Source organism: Podarcis erhardii (assembly GCF_964252035.2).
Source record: "Podarcis erhardii genome assembly, chromosome: 9".
Taxonomy (NCBI): Eukaryota; Metazoa; Chordata; class Lepidosauria; order Squamata; family Lacertidae; genus Podarcis; species Podarcis erhardii.
In genome coordinates this window covers 7,030,666-7,043,335 of record NC_138512.1, presented here as the reverse complement: position 1 = coordinate 7,043,335, position 12,670 = coordinate 7,030,666, and positions in this window count along the sequence as shown.

Below are 12,670 nucleotides of genomic sequence, written 5' to 3'. Positions count from 1 at the left end.
CAGTCTATAGAGATTTTTCCACAAAGCCACTTCCGGGCCTGCCCCAGGAGGTGGGGTTGCGGGCTTCACGCCCACCCCACGTGAGCGGGGGCTGGCTCCAGCCCCCGCGAGAGTAGGGGATTCCCCGTCGGGCCTGCCCCCCCCAGCCAGCCAATCAGCTGGACGGCTGGGGGGCGTGGCTTGCCCTATTTAGGGCCAGCGCGGAGGGGGCTCGCCCTCTTTTCACCGGCTGAGAGTATTGGCGGCGAGCGTTGCTCGTGTGGCGGTAGGCATTGGTAAGAAGGGGTTAAGACGATGTGTGTGGGGGGAGGAACGCCATCACCTCCCCCCAGCAAGCGAAGGGTGGTCCGTTAAAGGACCCCGGGGGGCGTAGCCCTGTCCGAAGCCTATGGAGGTGTGGGCCAAAGGCACGCCCCAGAGCGGTGACCCGGGGGAGCTCCTAGCAGACGTGCCTCGCGGGAGTCTCCCCCGATATAAGGTTAACCCTTCCCCGTGTCTCCAGCAAATGGGCTGGAGCCGGATAGCCGTTAGGACCAATGCCTATGCCAATGCCTCTCATTCCTGAATTCAATAAAGTTGTGGCCTAATTCGCCCAATTAACCTTACATACGTTGTCTTGTGTCTTTATTTATCCTGGTGGGGGCGGGAACTCGCCACGCAATCCTGGAATTTGGGAAGTCCTTATGACTAAGCTGTTCAACACTGAGAGATGCTGAGCATCAGGGCGTTTGCAGAATCCACATTGCTGGATCCATCCTTGAATTTTGATGATCTCCTTTACCTGATACACATACCTATGCAGAACTGAAAATGTCAGATTTGGTGACTCTTTCAAAAGCGTATTTCTAGAATTTGCATGAAAAACTTAAATTAAAAACTGTTTAAAGACAATTTAAAATGTTTGTGTTTGTTTTTTCTTTGGAATTGCACAGTTGCACAATGGTTAAAATTGTGGGTTTCAAAGTCATTGCAACACACTTTAAAATAAAATAAAATCACTTTAAAGAAAAGTGAGTGCTGTTTTTCTGAAACCTCCCAGAGGACTGTGCATGGGCTTATCCATTACTGACATCCTGGAATCAATTCCTGCTGGGATTCAAACAGCGTGCAATCCCAGGGGTATTGCAAATAGCTGAATAATGGTGTGCAAAAATCAGCTTGTGAAAGTGAGGCCACTTGCAGATTACCTGCCTATTGAGCAGTCCTTCTGATTTGTTTGAGGGGCGGTTAAATACCATGCCTTTATATCCCTCCCCTCCTCCCCCAGAATTCTAGAAACTGTAGTTTGTGAAGGCTGCTGGGCATTGTAGCTCTGGGAAGGCTAAACTACAATTCCTGGAGGGGTGCTTTAAACTGACATTGCATCAAAGGAAGTGCTATCCCAAACTTCCCAGTGTATTTTCCTGTCACTTTCCTGACTGCAAAAGGTCAGGGAACCAGGTTTGTTGCACAAGATCTCCCAAGGAACCAGAACTTTGCCACTTGAATCTATTGGTATGTGACTGAACCCAACTCGAAATAGTGGCTGTTCAACTCCCTTTGCAAAGATAGGATCCTTGTGCAAACCCCTTCTGAGACCCTTCTAGAGATTCTCACGGGTAAGCTGCTCCAGAGGTCAGCTGCTCTGAGTAACTGAGCCCAAAAAGCATTCTTAAGGGGGAAATCACTTGCAGCAATGAAGCATCCAGAACTCTGGGACTTTTCTAGACTTACCGTACCTCCTGACAAAGCATGCCGGTGTGACTGAATTCCCAGTGCTGAGAGAGAGGCCTGCAAATACGTTCTTTCCTCTTCTGTATGCACCAGCTTTCTGTGGGGAAATACATATCCCATGCCAAGACAAAAAGCAGGGCAGCTGCTGCTATGGAAACTGTGGTGGCAACGAGGCAGTGCCTGCTTCTGGTCTGCTAATAAATTGGCCGTTGTGAAACGTGGGTCACCTCTCAAAAAGGGAGTGAAGGAGTGGAGACCAGAGGTCCACTTTGGAGAGCCAGGCTGGAGCCATTTTATAAGCTGAAAGCCATCTTAGAAAGCAAACTAAAAGCTAAAAAGACGTTTCTTTCTCCCCTGCTTGCCCCTGCTCTTTGCAAGAGGATGCAGCCAGGGGATTTTTGCTAGTGGTTGAGCTCTTTCTGAGAAACTGTCCGTTTGCTCAGGATGTAGCCCACCACAAAGTTCTAAAAGAAGACTTACACCTGAACCTGTTAAAACCACAAGACCCCTTCCTGCTAAATGGGGGGGGGGGGGCTGGAGTAGTTACTGGAAACCAGTAAATGGGTCAGATAGATTTTAAACTTGCAGCGCCACTTAGTGGATAATGCAACTTGGAACCGAAAGGCCACCATCAATTCTTTAATTGGTTGAGTTTCAATTAATATGCATAAAGGGGAATGTTTGAGGGCTGGGTCAAGGGCTGAACTGTGCTTTTGCCAAAAGGTATAAAAGTTGTCTGCCCCTGGTGTTCGTGGGCATTCTCTCATTTTTGCTGAATGTACCCACTTTGCTTTGCTTGTCTGACAAATAAACCAAAGTCAATAAAAATATTGCTGCCTGGATTTTTCCATTCTGGTCTAGATTCTGAATTTACAGAATCTGAAGTCTCTAACATTTCTGGTGCCACAGGTGACTCGGATCAAGGACCTTAAGTCCTAAAAGACCAGAAGGCAGCTCCCTTGTCCTTTTCTAGGCAGGACGCAGGGGAAGAGCCAATAGGCCGCTTTCCTGGCGCCACCGAGGTTTTTCTTCGGAGGAGGGCGAAGCCAATTTGACCCTTCTGCTGGATCCTGTGAGAGGAGACAACGGATTGAAGGACCGAGGTTGGGAGAACAGGGCAGAGACCAGCCGGCTGGGGTGAGTACATGGGCAAAGGGCCCTGAGGACATAGGAAACCTCCTTGGCTAAGGAGAAGGGACAGACTGATCACCTGTCCAGCGTGCTTGGTGGCAGTAAGGGTAGAGTTGGCCCCTGAAAACCACCCACGCTTAAGGATTTAAAGGTATAAGGAAGGCAGAAAGGAAAAAGGGGGGGGAACCGGGAGGCTAGTGTGTGGTACAGCGTCCAGTGAAAGAGGCACTTGGTGCATGTGTGTGTGTAACCCCAGGGTATTCCCCTGGGGTAGAACCAATAAGTACTTTGTTTCCCAGCAGCGCGAGCTCGACTGGGCAAGGAAAATTGGGAACTGCATGTGTGTGTGTTTGGTGTTTGGGGACGCTGCACAAGGACCATATTAAATATGGGAGGGGGTGGCTCGAAAGGTCCAATAACTCCCCTGCAATGCATGCTGAACAATTTCAAGAAAGGATTCAGCGGAGACTATGGCATTGTGATGACGCCAGAACGCTTGCGCACTCTGTGTGAACTGGGAAGAAACATAGAGGCTCTAGCTGGGACAGGGCAACAAGGAGTATCTCTTTGAGGCTGAGTATCTACTTAGGGAAGAGTTTCAGACTCAGATGTAGCTCTGGGAGCGATGGAGGGGATCGCTCCAGAGATCCCTTAGGCTATCCAAGTTAGTATATAGAACTAGAGTGCATACAAAGCTTTCAGATCTCTGGACCTCAATGAAGGCAAGAGTTCAGCCAGGCAGAGCTGGAGAATTCTCTGCTGAGCTGTGGCTTTGGTAGTAAGGCAAGCCTCCTAGTTTCTCCAAAGCCCATTACTGAACTGGGAAGCACATTAGCCTTGCAGACCTCCAATAGTTTTGATCCCTATAGTAACTACAGCTTGACCAGGGAGGCCAACCTAAATCCCAGAACTTAGTTAGGGAAGAGCTGGGTACCTCTGTGACCAGCGGCAATTTGGAACACATCAGGGAAACCACCAGCAGCCCCCTAGCTTCTCTGATGACCAGTGAGAGGTGGTCTATGGCTAGGAAATACGAAATGCTTTCAGACCTATAGCAGTTACAGTTGAGACAGGGAGGACAATTTAATTGGTGTTCTTAATCAGGCACCAGCTGGATGGCTCAGAGCTCAGGTGTGTCTCAGAGAACACTGTAACAGACCCCTGGTTTGAGGCTTAGGCAGAGGAGCCTCAAGAGAAGACCTGCATCTTTGTGGCCACCACAGTTGACAAGTTAGTTGCCACAGAAAAAGGATGAGGGAACAGATGAAGAAGCAAGCCGGACACCTGAAGCTGACCACAGGGTGTGAGCAGCCAAGGTCAGGTGTCTGCTGGCAGAGCTACTAGAAGTTTAAAAAAAAAAAAAAAAACCTGCATAAAAAAAGAGGAAGAACTTTCTCCATTTAACTTGGATGAGTTTGTGAACATGGATGAAGTTCTAGAGGTTTACGTGATAATAGAGAACCCCCCCACCCCCCTGGCTGAAGAAATATAAGACTGCTCAATGAAATTAAAGGAGCACAGGCAGGAAAACGCCTCAAGAAGCCCATTTACCAGGGATCCGAGGCAAAAGTGCCGTGTGGCCCCTTGGGAGGACAGGGACAGCCCCATATCCTCAAAGCTCCACCGCTGCCCCGATATGCGGCCCCAGGAGCCGAAGCAGGAAAGGGGGGGGGCTGCCAGCCAGCCCAGAAGTACACAAGGCAGAGCCCAGTGACCAGGTCCTGGATGAATTATACCCCAGTCTTACAGAATTGAGGAAAAAGATGAGCAAATACAGAAGTTCGACCACTATGTATCGAGATGCTGCAGACGCTTATCACAGGGGTCGATAAAAAGCCTTTTGAAAGTACCTAAAACAGTGCAGATCCAATCAGCCCACGTCCAGTGTAGAGGCAGGGACAGCAGTCCTGACCCCCCTTCGCGTGGTTTTTGACAATCCACCACCTCCACCCCCTGCACCTCCGGCAGGGCAAGACGGTGCTCAAAATGTCCCTGCCCCACCTGCCCCGCCACCACAGCCTAGGACATTCACCCTTCAATATGTCCCCCTCACCACCATTGATTTGATGAATTGGAAGACCCACAGTCCTGCGTTTGCTGAGAAGCCCCAGGCAATGGTGGACTTGCTGTCCTCCATATTTGCAGCACATGAGCCTACCTGGACAGACTGTCAGCAATTGCTGAACACTCTCTTTACTTCAGAGGAAAGGAGGAGAATTAATACACAGGCTCTAGAACACCTAAAAGAACAGCAGGTTCAGGAGGCAGAGTGGCCTCAACGATATCCCTTAACCAACCCACAGTGGGACCCAAATAATGTGGACAATCGCAATGCTCTAAGTACCTATCATAGGACAATGTGCAAAGGACATTAGAACCAAAATCCAAAACAGCCTGGGTTCCAGGACATGTCCAGATCTCAGCTCATGGCCATCGCCCAGAAGGTGTTTAAACAAAGAGGAGAGACTGAGAAGAGGGAGAAAAAAGCAGTGGAGGAAAGAAAAGGCAGCAGTGTTAGGCACGGCAATGGCTCACAGCCCAGGGACCTGAGGGGTCCGCCGTAGCCATTCAGGTTCAGGAGGCAGAGTGGCCTCAACGATATCCCTTAACCAACCCACAGTGGGACCCAAATAATGTGGACAATCGCAATGCTCTAAGTACCTATCATAGGACAATGTGCAAAGGACATTAGAACCAAAATCCAAAACAGCCTGGGTTCCAGGACATGTCCAGATCTCAGCTCATGGCCATCGCCCAGAAGGTGTTTAAACAAAGAGGAGAGACTGAGAAGAGGGAGAAAAAAGCAGTGGAGGAAAGAAAAGGCAGCAGTGTTAGGCACGGCAATGGCTCACAGCCCAGGGACCTGAGGGGTCCGCCGTAGCCATTCAGAGACCCGCAGCCAAGGGGAGGAAGATGCCTGCTCAGCAACAGCAAGGCCATAAGAATTACCCCTGTAAAAGGCTGCATGGAGCCAATTGGGAAGTCTGGTCAAAATGCATGTATTACTGACTGGCAGAAAAGCAGCTATGGGAAAGTACACAGGCTGAAACAGGCTTTGCCCAGCCCATTAAGAAGTTTACAGGCGCAGTGGAGGCTTGTGAAGCAGACGTGGTTGATGCTCTTGAGCAGCCGTGGGTTGTGTGGCAAGCAGTGAAGACGGCATGTCAGGCTGCAGTAGAAGCCAGACCAGAGGGACCTGGAAGCCCAGAAGGGTCTGTGGGACGCCCAGAAAGCCCAGAGGGACCTAGAGGATGCCCAGAAAGAGTACCAAGCCCAGAGGGGGCTGAGGCTGTTTTGGGAAGTTGTTTCTACGGTTCAATGCATCTGTGTGATGGACTGTGTGTTGGAGAAAGGCTGAAAAGGCAGTGGCAAGCTGTTCCTCAGACAATAGAGCACCCAAAAGTGATTCCAAGAGTTCTGAGGAGGCCAAAGTCTCCAAGAGTTATTTGTCCTTTGAGGTGAAGTCCAACAGCGAAAGGCATTGCCATGCAATTGGCAGCTGGATGCAAGGCTAACATCTATACTGATTCTAAATATGCCTTCTTAACCCTGCATGCGCATGGCACCCTATGGAAAGAGCCGGGAAAGCTCTGAAATACGGTCCAGAAGTTGAGACGTTACTAGAAGCTGTATGGGCCCCCAAAGAGATTGATGTGATGCACTGCAAAGGCCATAGCAGAGGTCGGGACATGGTCACCACCGCCCTCAACCCAGCTACCCTGTTGCCGGTAGGAGAAGGTGAGGAGCAGACACACGATTGCATTGAGATTATGGACACAAGACTGGACCAGGAGAAGTGGCCAAGGGAAATCGATTGGCAGACAGAGTGGCCAAGGAAGCAGCCCGGTAACCAGCCCCAGCCTCAGTTATTGGAGCAGTGGTCCCAGAAGCGATCTTAAGCACTGCTAACAAACCAGATACTATGAGTCCACCCACATGAGGCCAGATGCCACAACCAAGCAGCTGGAGAAGTATGTCTATATAGCCAACCTTTATCAACTGGCAGCCCAGATTTCCAGGAAATGCCTGCTATGCCAAAAGAATAATCCCAGAACTCACTCCAGATGATGTGGAACCGCGTTACACCCTTGATGAACGGCAGTGGGCCAGCCAAGAAGGAGCAACGCTCCAGGAAGGACCAGACAGCCGTGTTTTTGGTGCCCCAGCATCTGGCCAGCGTGATTGTGAAGAATTACCACGAATCCACCCATTTGGGAAGCCCAGCTGCTAAAGCACATAACTAACTGCTGCTATATCCCAAAACTGTGTCCTGTGCACCAACCAAGAGACTGAGATCACCCTTTGAGCTTTTGTATGGCAGGCCACCTCCTTTCGTCCGAGACATCCCCGCCAGTTTGGGGCAGATGAAAAAATCACATCACCCAAGGACAAGTGCAATCCCTTTGTTTGTCGTGTGTGTGTTTGCTTCCTTTCCAGGTATTCCCTCGAGCGTACATCGTGCAGTCCCGCGGCAGTCTCACTGAGCCGGTTCACCAGTTCCTCTGGGTGACAGCGTCTGGCGACCCCCTCATCCCCAACTGCAGTGAAAGTAGCCGAGGTGATCCCCTGGGTACATCACACGCGTCTGAAATCCTGCTGACCCTCTGAAGCTGATCATCACCTTGTGTTTGACGCTACCGGGAATGCGTTGAGCCACGGGCAACGAGATCCTGCGACTAATCATCACAAGGACAGTCACAGAGACTTTCTCTTTTCTCTCTTATTTTCTTTATTGACTTGCTCTATGTCTTATTGCCCTGATCCTACCGAGCCATACCAAACCTATTGGCCCGCTGACCTCTTTAAACCAGGCTCAAATCTTACTCCAGGTGTTGCATGGGAGGGTGTCTGAATCAGGTGCACATTAAAATTATTGAACAGGTGCCTGTAAATCCTGCCGCCCCACCTCTGATTATCGTGGTGGCTCGAGTCTCCCAAAAATTCCAGAATAATACCTGAACTACTGGGCCTGGTAACTCCACCCTTGAATGTGGCAGGGTATTTTTGTGGCTGCATAAGGGTTGCCACCCAATAGACAGACAGGGCACCTAGTTCCAGAAGAATTGGATGGGAGGGGTGCCCGAGGGCAGCGTCCCCAGCGTAGAAACTTGCTCTCCAGCAAATTTAGAGGCACCACTAGGACTTTTGGTATTGGGACCAGAACCCCTTGATATAGTCACTCCGTGTGTGTCAGGCCATTGCAGGGGTGGATATATTCTTGTGGGTGCAACATCATTTACGTGGAAGAAGAAGCCCCTTTTGGATATAGTACTCTCCCAGGAGACCACAGGGGTCTCCACCCACCGGGAATAGTTGGGAAATTGATCCAAGTGGTAGGAGCTTCCGAAATAAGGTGGAGAGTCACCCCTGAGGCCCAGCAAATAATTGAATATGAATATCAGTGGGCCCTTCAGCAGTAAAAGAATATTAGGAATGACCCCGAGTATTGGTGGGAGGAACTATGGAAATATTGAGGTTGGTGGGTAGGAGTGGTATGTACTGCCCTATTTCTTTGGATGTTCATGTATTTTTGCTGGCATTGGCCAAAGCGGGAAAGAGTCCCCTGGCCTCCCATGCCAACTTTTCCCATCTGGCTCTCTATGATGTGGTACCTATTGATCCATCAAAACGAAAATGATGAACCGGAATTGGTCAGCATTTTCGTGATGGAAAGGGGGGAATGAAGGAGTGGAGACCAGAGGTCCACTTTGGAGAGCCAGGCTGGAGCCATTTTATAAGCTGAAAGCCATCTTAGAAAGCAAACTAAAAGCTAAAAAGACGTTTCTTTCTCCCCTGCTTGCCCCTGCTCTTTGCAAGAGGATGCAGCCAGGGGATTTTTGCTAGTGGTTGAGCTCTTTCTGAGAAACTGTCCGTTTGCTCAGGATGTAGCCCACCACAAAGTTCTAAAAGAAGACTTACACCTGAACCTGTTAAAACCACAAGACCCCTTCCTGCTAAATGGGGGGGGGGCTGGAGTAGTTACTGGAAACCAGTAAATGGGTCAGATAGATTTTAAACTTGCAGCGCCACTTAGTGGATAATGCAACTTGGAACCGAAAGGCCACCATCAATTCTTTAATTGGTTGAGTTTCAATTAATATGCATAAAGGGGAATGTTTGAGGGCTGGGTCAAGGGCTGAACTGTGCTTTTGCCAAAAGGTATAAAAGTTGTCTGCCCCTGGTGTTCGTGGGCATTCTCTCATTTTTGCTGAATGTACCCACTTTGCTTTGCTTGTCTGACAAATAAACCAAAGTCAATAAAAATATTGCTGCCTGGATTTTTCCATTCTGGTCTAGATTCTGAATTTACAGAATCTGAAGTCTCTAACAGGAGGAGCCGCCATAGCAGGGAGGAGAAATGAAGAACACAGGAAAGGGTGGGTGGGTGTCAATAGAAATGACACACCCTTGAACATTCTGTAGGTGAAAACAAAGATAGAGTGGTACCTTGGGTTAAGTACTTAATTCGTTCTGGAGGTCCGTACTTAACCTGAAACTGTTCTTAACCTGAAGCACCACTTTAGCTAATGGGGCCTCCTGCTGCTGCCGTGCCACCGGAGCCCGATTTCTGTTCTCATCCTGAAGCAAAGTTCTTAACCTGAAGCAATATTTCTGGGTTAGCAGAGTCTGTAACCTGAAGCGTATGTAACCCAAGGTACCACTGTAATTGGTTGTGCTTCAGATCCAGATCATAGCTGTCAACATTTCCCTTTTTATAAGGGAAATTCTCTTATTCCGAATAGGATTCCTCGCAAGAAAAGGGAAAAGTTGACAGCTATTATCCAGATGCTCTTCGAGGAAACTGATTTTTTAAAAAATCAATTTCAATTGGGGTTTAGGCCCGGTTTTGGCACAGAAACTGCTTTGGTTGCCCTGTATTTGGCTGACCTCTGTCAAGAGAGAGACAAGGGAAACTTGTTCCTGTTAATTCTTCATGATCTCTCAGCGGCTTTTGATACCATTGACCATGGTATTCTTCTGGAGCAGCTGTCTGAGTTGTGGGGGGGACGGAACTACTTGCGGTGGTTCTGGTCCTACTTGGATGGTCGCTCCCAAAGGGCGATGCTTGGGGAGTGCTTTTCAGCCCCATGGAGCATTCAATGTGGAGTTCCTCAGGGCTCAATTTTATTCCCTGCTACTTAACATCTCCCCTTCATGGATCACGGCCTTGTCGTGGCAAAGGGGCTTGAATAACTCAGAGAAGCTATGAGCTATGCTGTGCAGGGCCACCCAAAATGGACAGGTTATAGTGGAGAGTTTTGACCAAACGTGATCCACCTGGAGCAGGAACCGGCAAGCCACTCCAGTATCCCTGCCAAGAAAACTCCATAGACAAAAGGAGTGCCTGGCGTGCTCTGGTCCGTGGGGTCACGAAGAGTCGGACACAACTAAACGACTAAACAACAACAACAACATAACATCCATATGAAACCACTGGGTGGGGTTAGCCGGAGGTTTGGAGTATGTTGTCAGCAATATGCTGATGACACTCAGCTCTATTTCTCCTTTACCTCTGCAGGTGAGGTAGTGGAAGTGCTGGACCAGTGTCTTGCCTTGGTAATGGACTGGGTGAGACCCAACAAACTGAAGCTCAATCCAGATAAGATTGAGGGACTGTTAGTGGGTGGTTCCTTGGACCAGGTGGGTGGGAGATTGCCTGCTTGATGGTGTTACACTTCCTCTGAAGGAGCAGGTTTGTCACTCAAGGCTCAGGGGGCCCCAGCGGCACAGAGTGCCTTCAGTCAGCTTTGGCTGGCGGCCCAGCTATGCCCCTATCTGGACAGGGATAGCCTAACTACTGTTGTCTACCAATAGGCTAGATTACTGCAACGCATTATACATAGGGCTGCCTCTGAAGACGGTTCAGAAGCTTCGGTTGGCACAGAATTCAGTGGCCAGGTTGCTCACTGGGACAAGATGGTTTGAGCATATTACACGGATCCTGACCTGACTGTACTGGCTGCCAATTAACTTCTGGGCCCAAGTCAAAGTGATGGATCTGACCTATAAAGCCTTAAATGGCTCAGAAGCACAATACCTCAAGGATCATCTCTGGCCATATAAACTGACCCAGACTTTGCATGCGTCAGGTGGAGCTCTTCTTCATGTGCCTCCTCCATGTGAGGTTGGGGGGTGGGGGTGACAACACAAGAGCAGGGCCTTCTCTGCAGTGGCTCCCTGTTTGTGGAATGCTCTCCCCAGGGAGGTTCATCTGGCACCTTCATTATATATCTTAAGGCGCCAGGCAAAACTGTTCAGCTTTTGACTGATCAGGCCTTTGACTGATTAATATTTTACAGCCTTTTAATATGTGCCTATGGAAAGGGGGAGTGTTATTGTTTCACTGTTTTGTTTTGATTATTTACTTGTGTTTTTATCTTGTATTTTATTCTGTGAATTCAATCTTATGTTGAAGGGTGGTATACAAATTAAATTAAATTAAAAACATACTCTTGTGTACTAGAATTTGGACACTGGGATGATCAGAGGTCTGTTAACCCAATGTATGTACAAGCCATACATTTAACACCTGGAGACGAATTACATTGGATTATTTGATTTTTGTAATTTGAATTCCCCCCCCCAAAAGAACATGAAACCATAATCTGTTTCTAACAAATATTTCCGTCTCCACCCAGCTTCCCCAGAGTACAGATATGTTGTAAGCCGCCAAGAGTGGCTGGGGAATAAATAAAATAACAACAGCAACAACAATAATTGCAGTCTTATGGCGAAATGTTGTTCCAAAGTTGTACAAGCGAGCTCTGTGGATGCCACTGTAGCTGATGTTCCCTTGCACATGAAGGGATGCTGTGTCTCTGTAGAATCACTTCCCCCCCCCCCCCCGCATATAAATTTTTATTAATTAACATCAAAAAACAAAACAAAACAAAATATATTAATTTCACATCGTTTTTCACAACTTATTTCTTTTTTGGACTTCCCTCAGCTGTTCCGTAAATCATCCATAATTATAATTTTAATTACGCATTTCTCAAATTTATATTGACATTATTTATCTCTTTTCCCCTATTCCCTTTAGACAATACTGCTTACTTTTTCACAGTGCTTCTTTAAATCCCTTTAGCGTCATCTGTCCCTCACTTATATGTTCCAGATATTCCACAAATTTCCCCCAGTCCTCGACGAATTTTTGGTCTCTTAAGTATCTAATCTTCCCTGTCAGTTTATCTAGCTCTGCATAGTCTAACAGTTTCATTCTCCATTCTTCCACAGTCGGTATTTCTTGTTGTTTCCATTTCTGGGCCAGTAACACTCTTGCTGCTGTTACTGCATATTGAAAGAAATTACAGTCTTTTCTTTTTATCTCATTTCCTACTATTCCTAGCAGAAAGACTTCTGGTTTCTTTATGAATGTATATTTTAAGATCTTCTTCAGTTCATTGTTGTCAGGGGCTCAGGAGCAGAGGCACAGGGGAGAGAGGAAATGGAGAGCGAAGGGGAAGAATCGGAGGGCAGCGTAGGGGAGTATGAAAGTGGCCCGAGAGATTTCATGAGCTTCTCCAGCGAATCAGAAGATTCCCAGAGGGGGGCGCCGATGGCCAGGGCAAGGGGGGTCCCAGGGGGGACACACCAGAAGCAAGGGGCCAGCGGGGACTCCCAAAGCAGCAGCGGGAGATCAGGACCAGTTCCCCCACCAGAGCGTAGTGGGGGGGAAGAGTCCCATGTATCAGGGCCAGCGTCTCCTCCAGCAGGGAGAGAAGATGAATCAGGGCTGACCACGCCTCTATCGGAGAGTGAGGGAACGGAGGGGAAGTCAGGTCCAGCTAGCCTCACCGAAGAGGGAAGCAGTGACAGGAGCAGT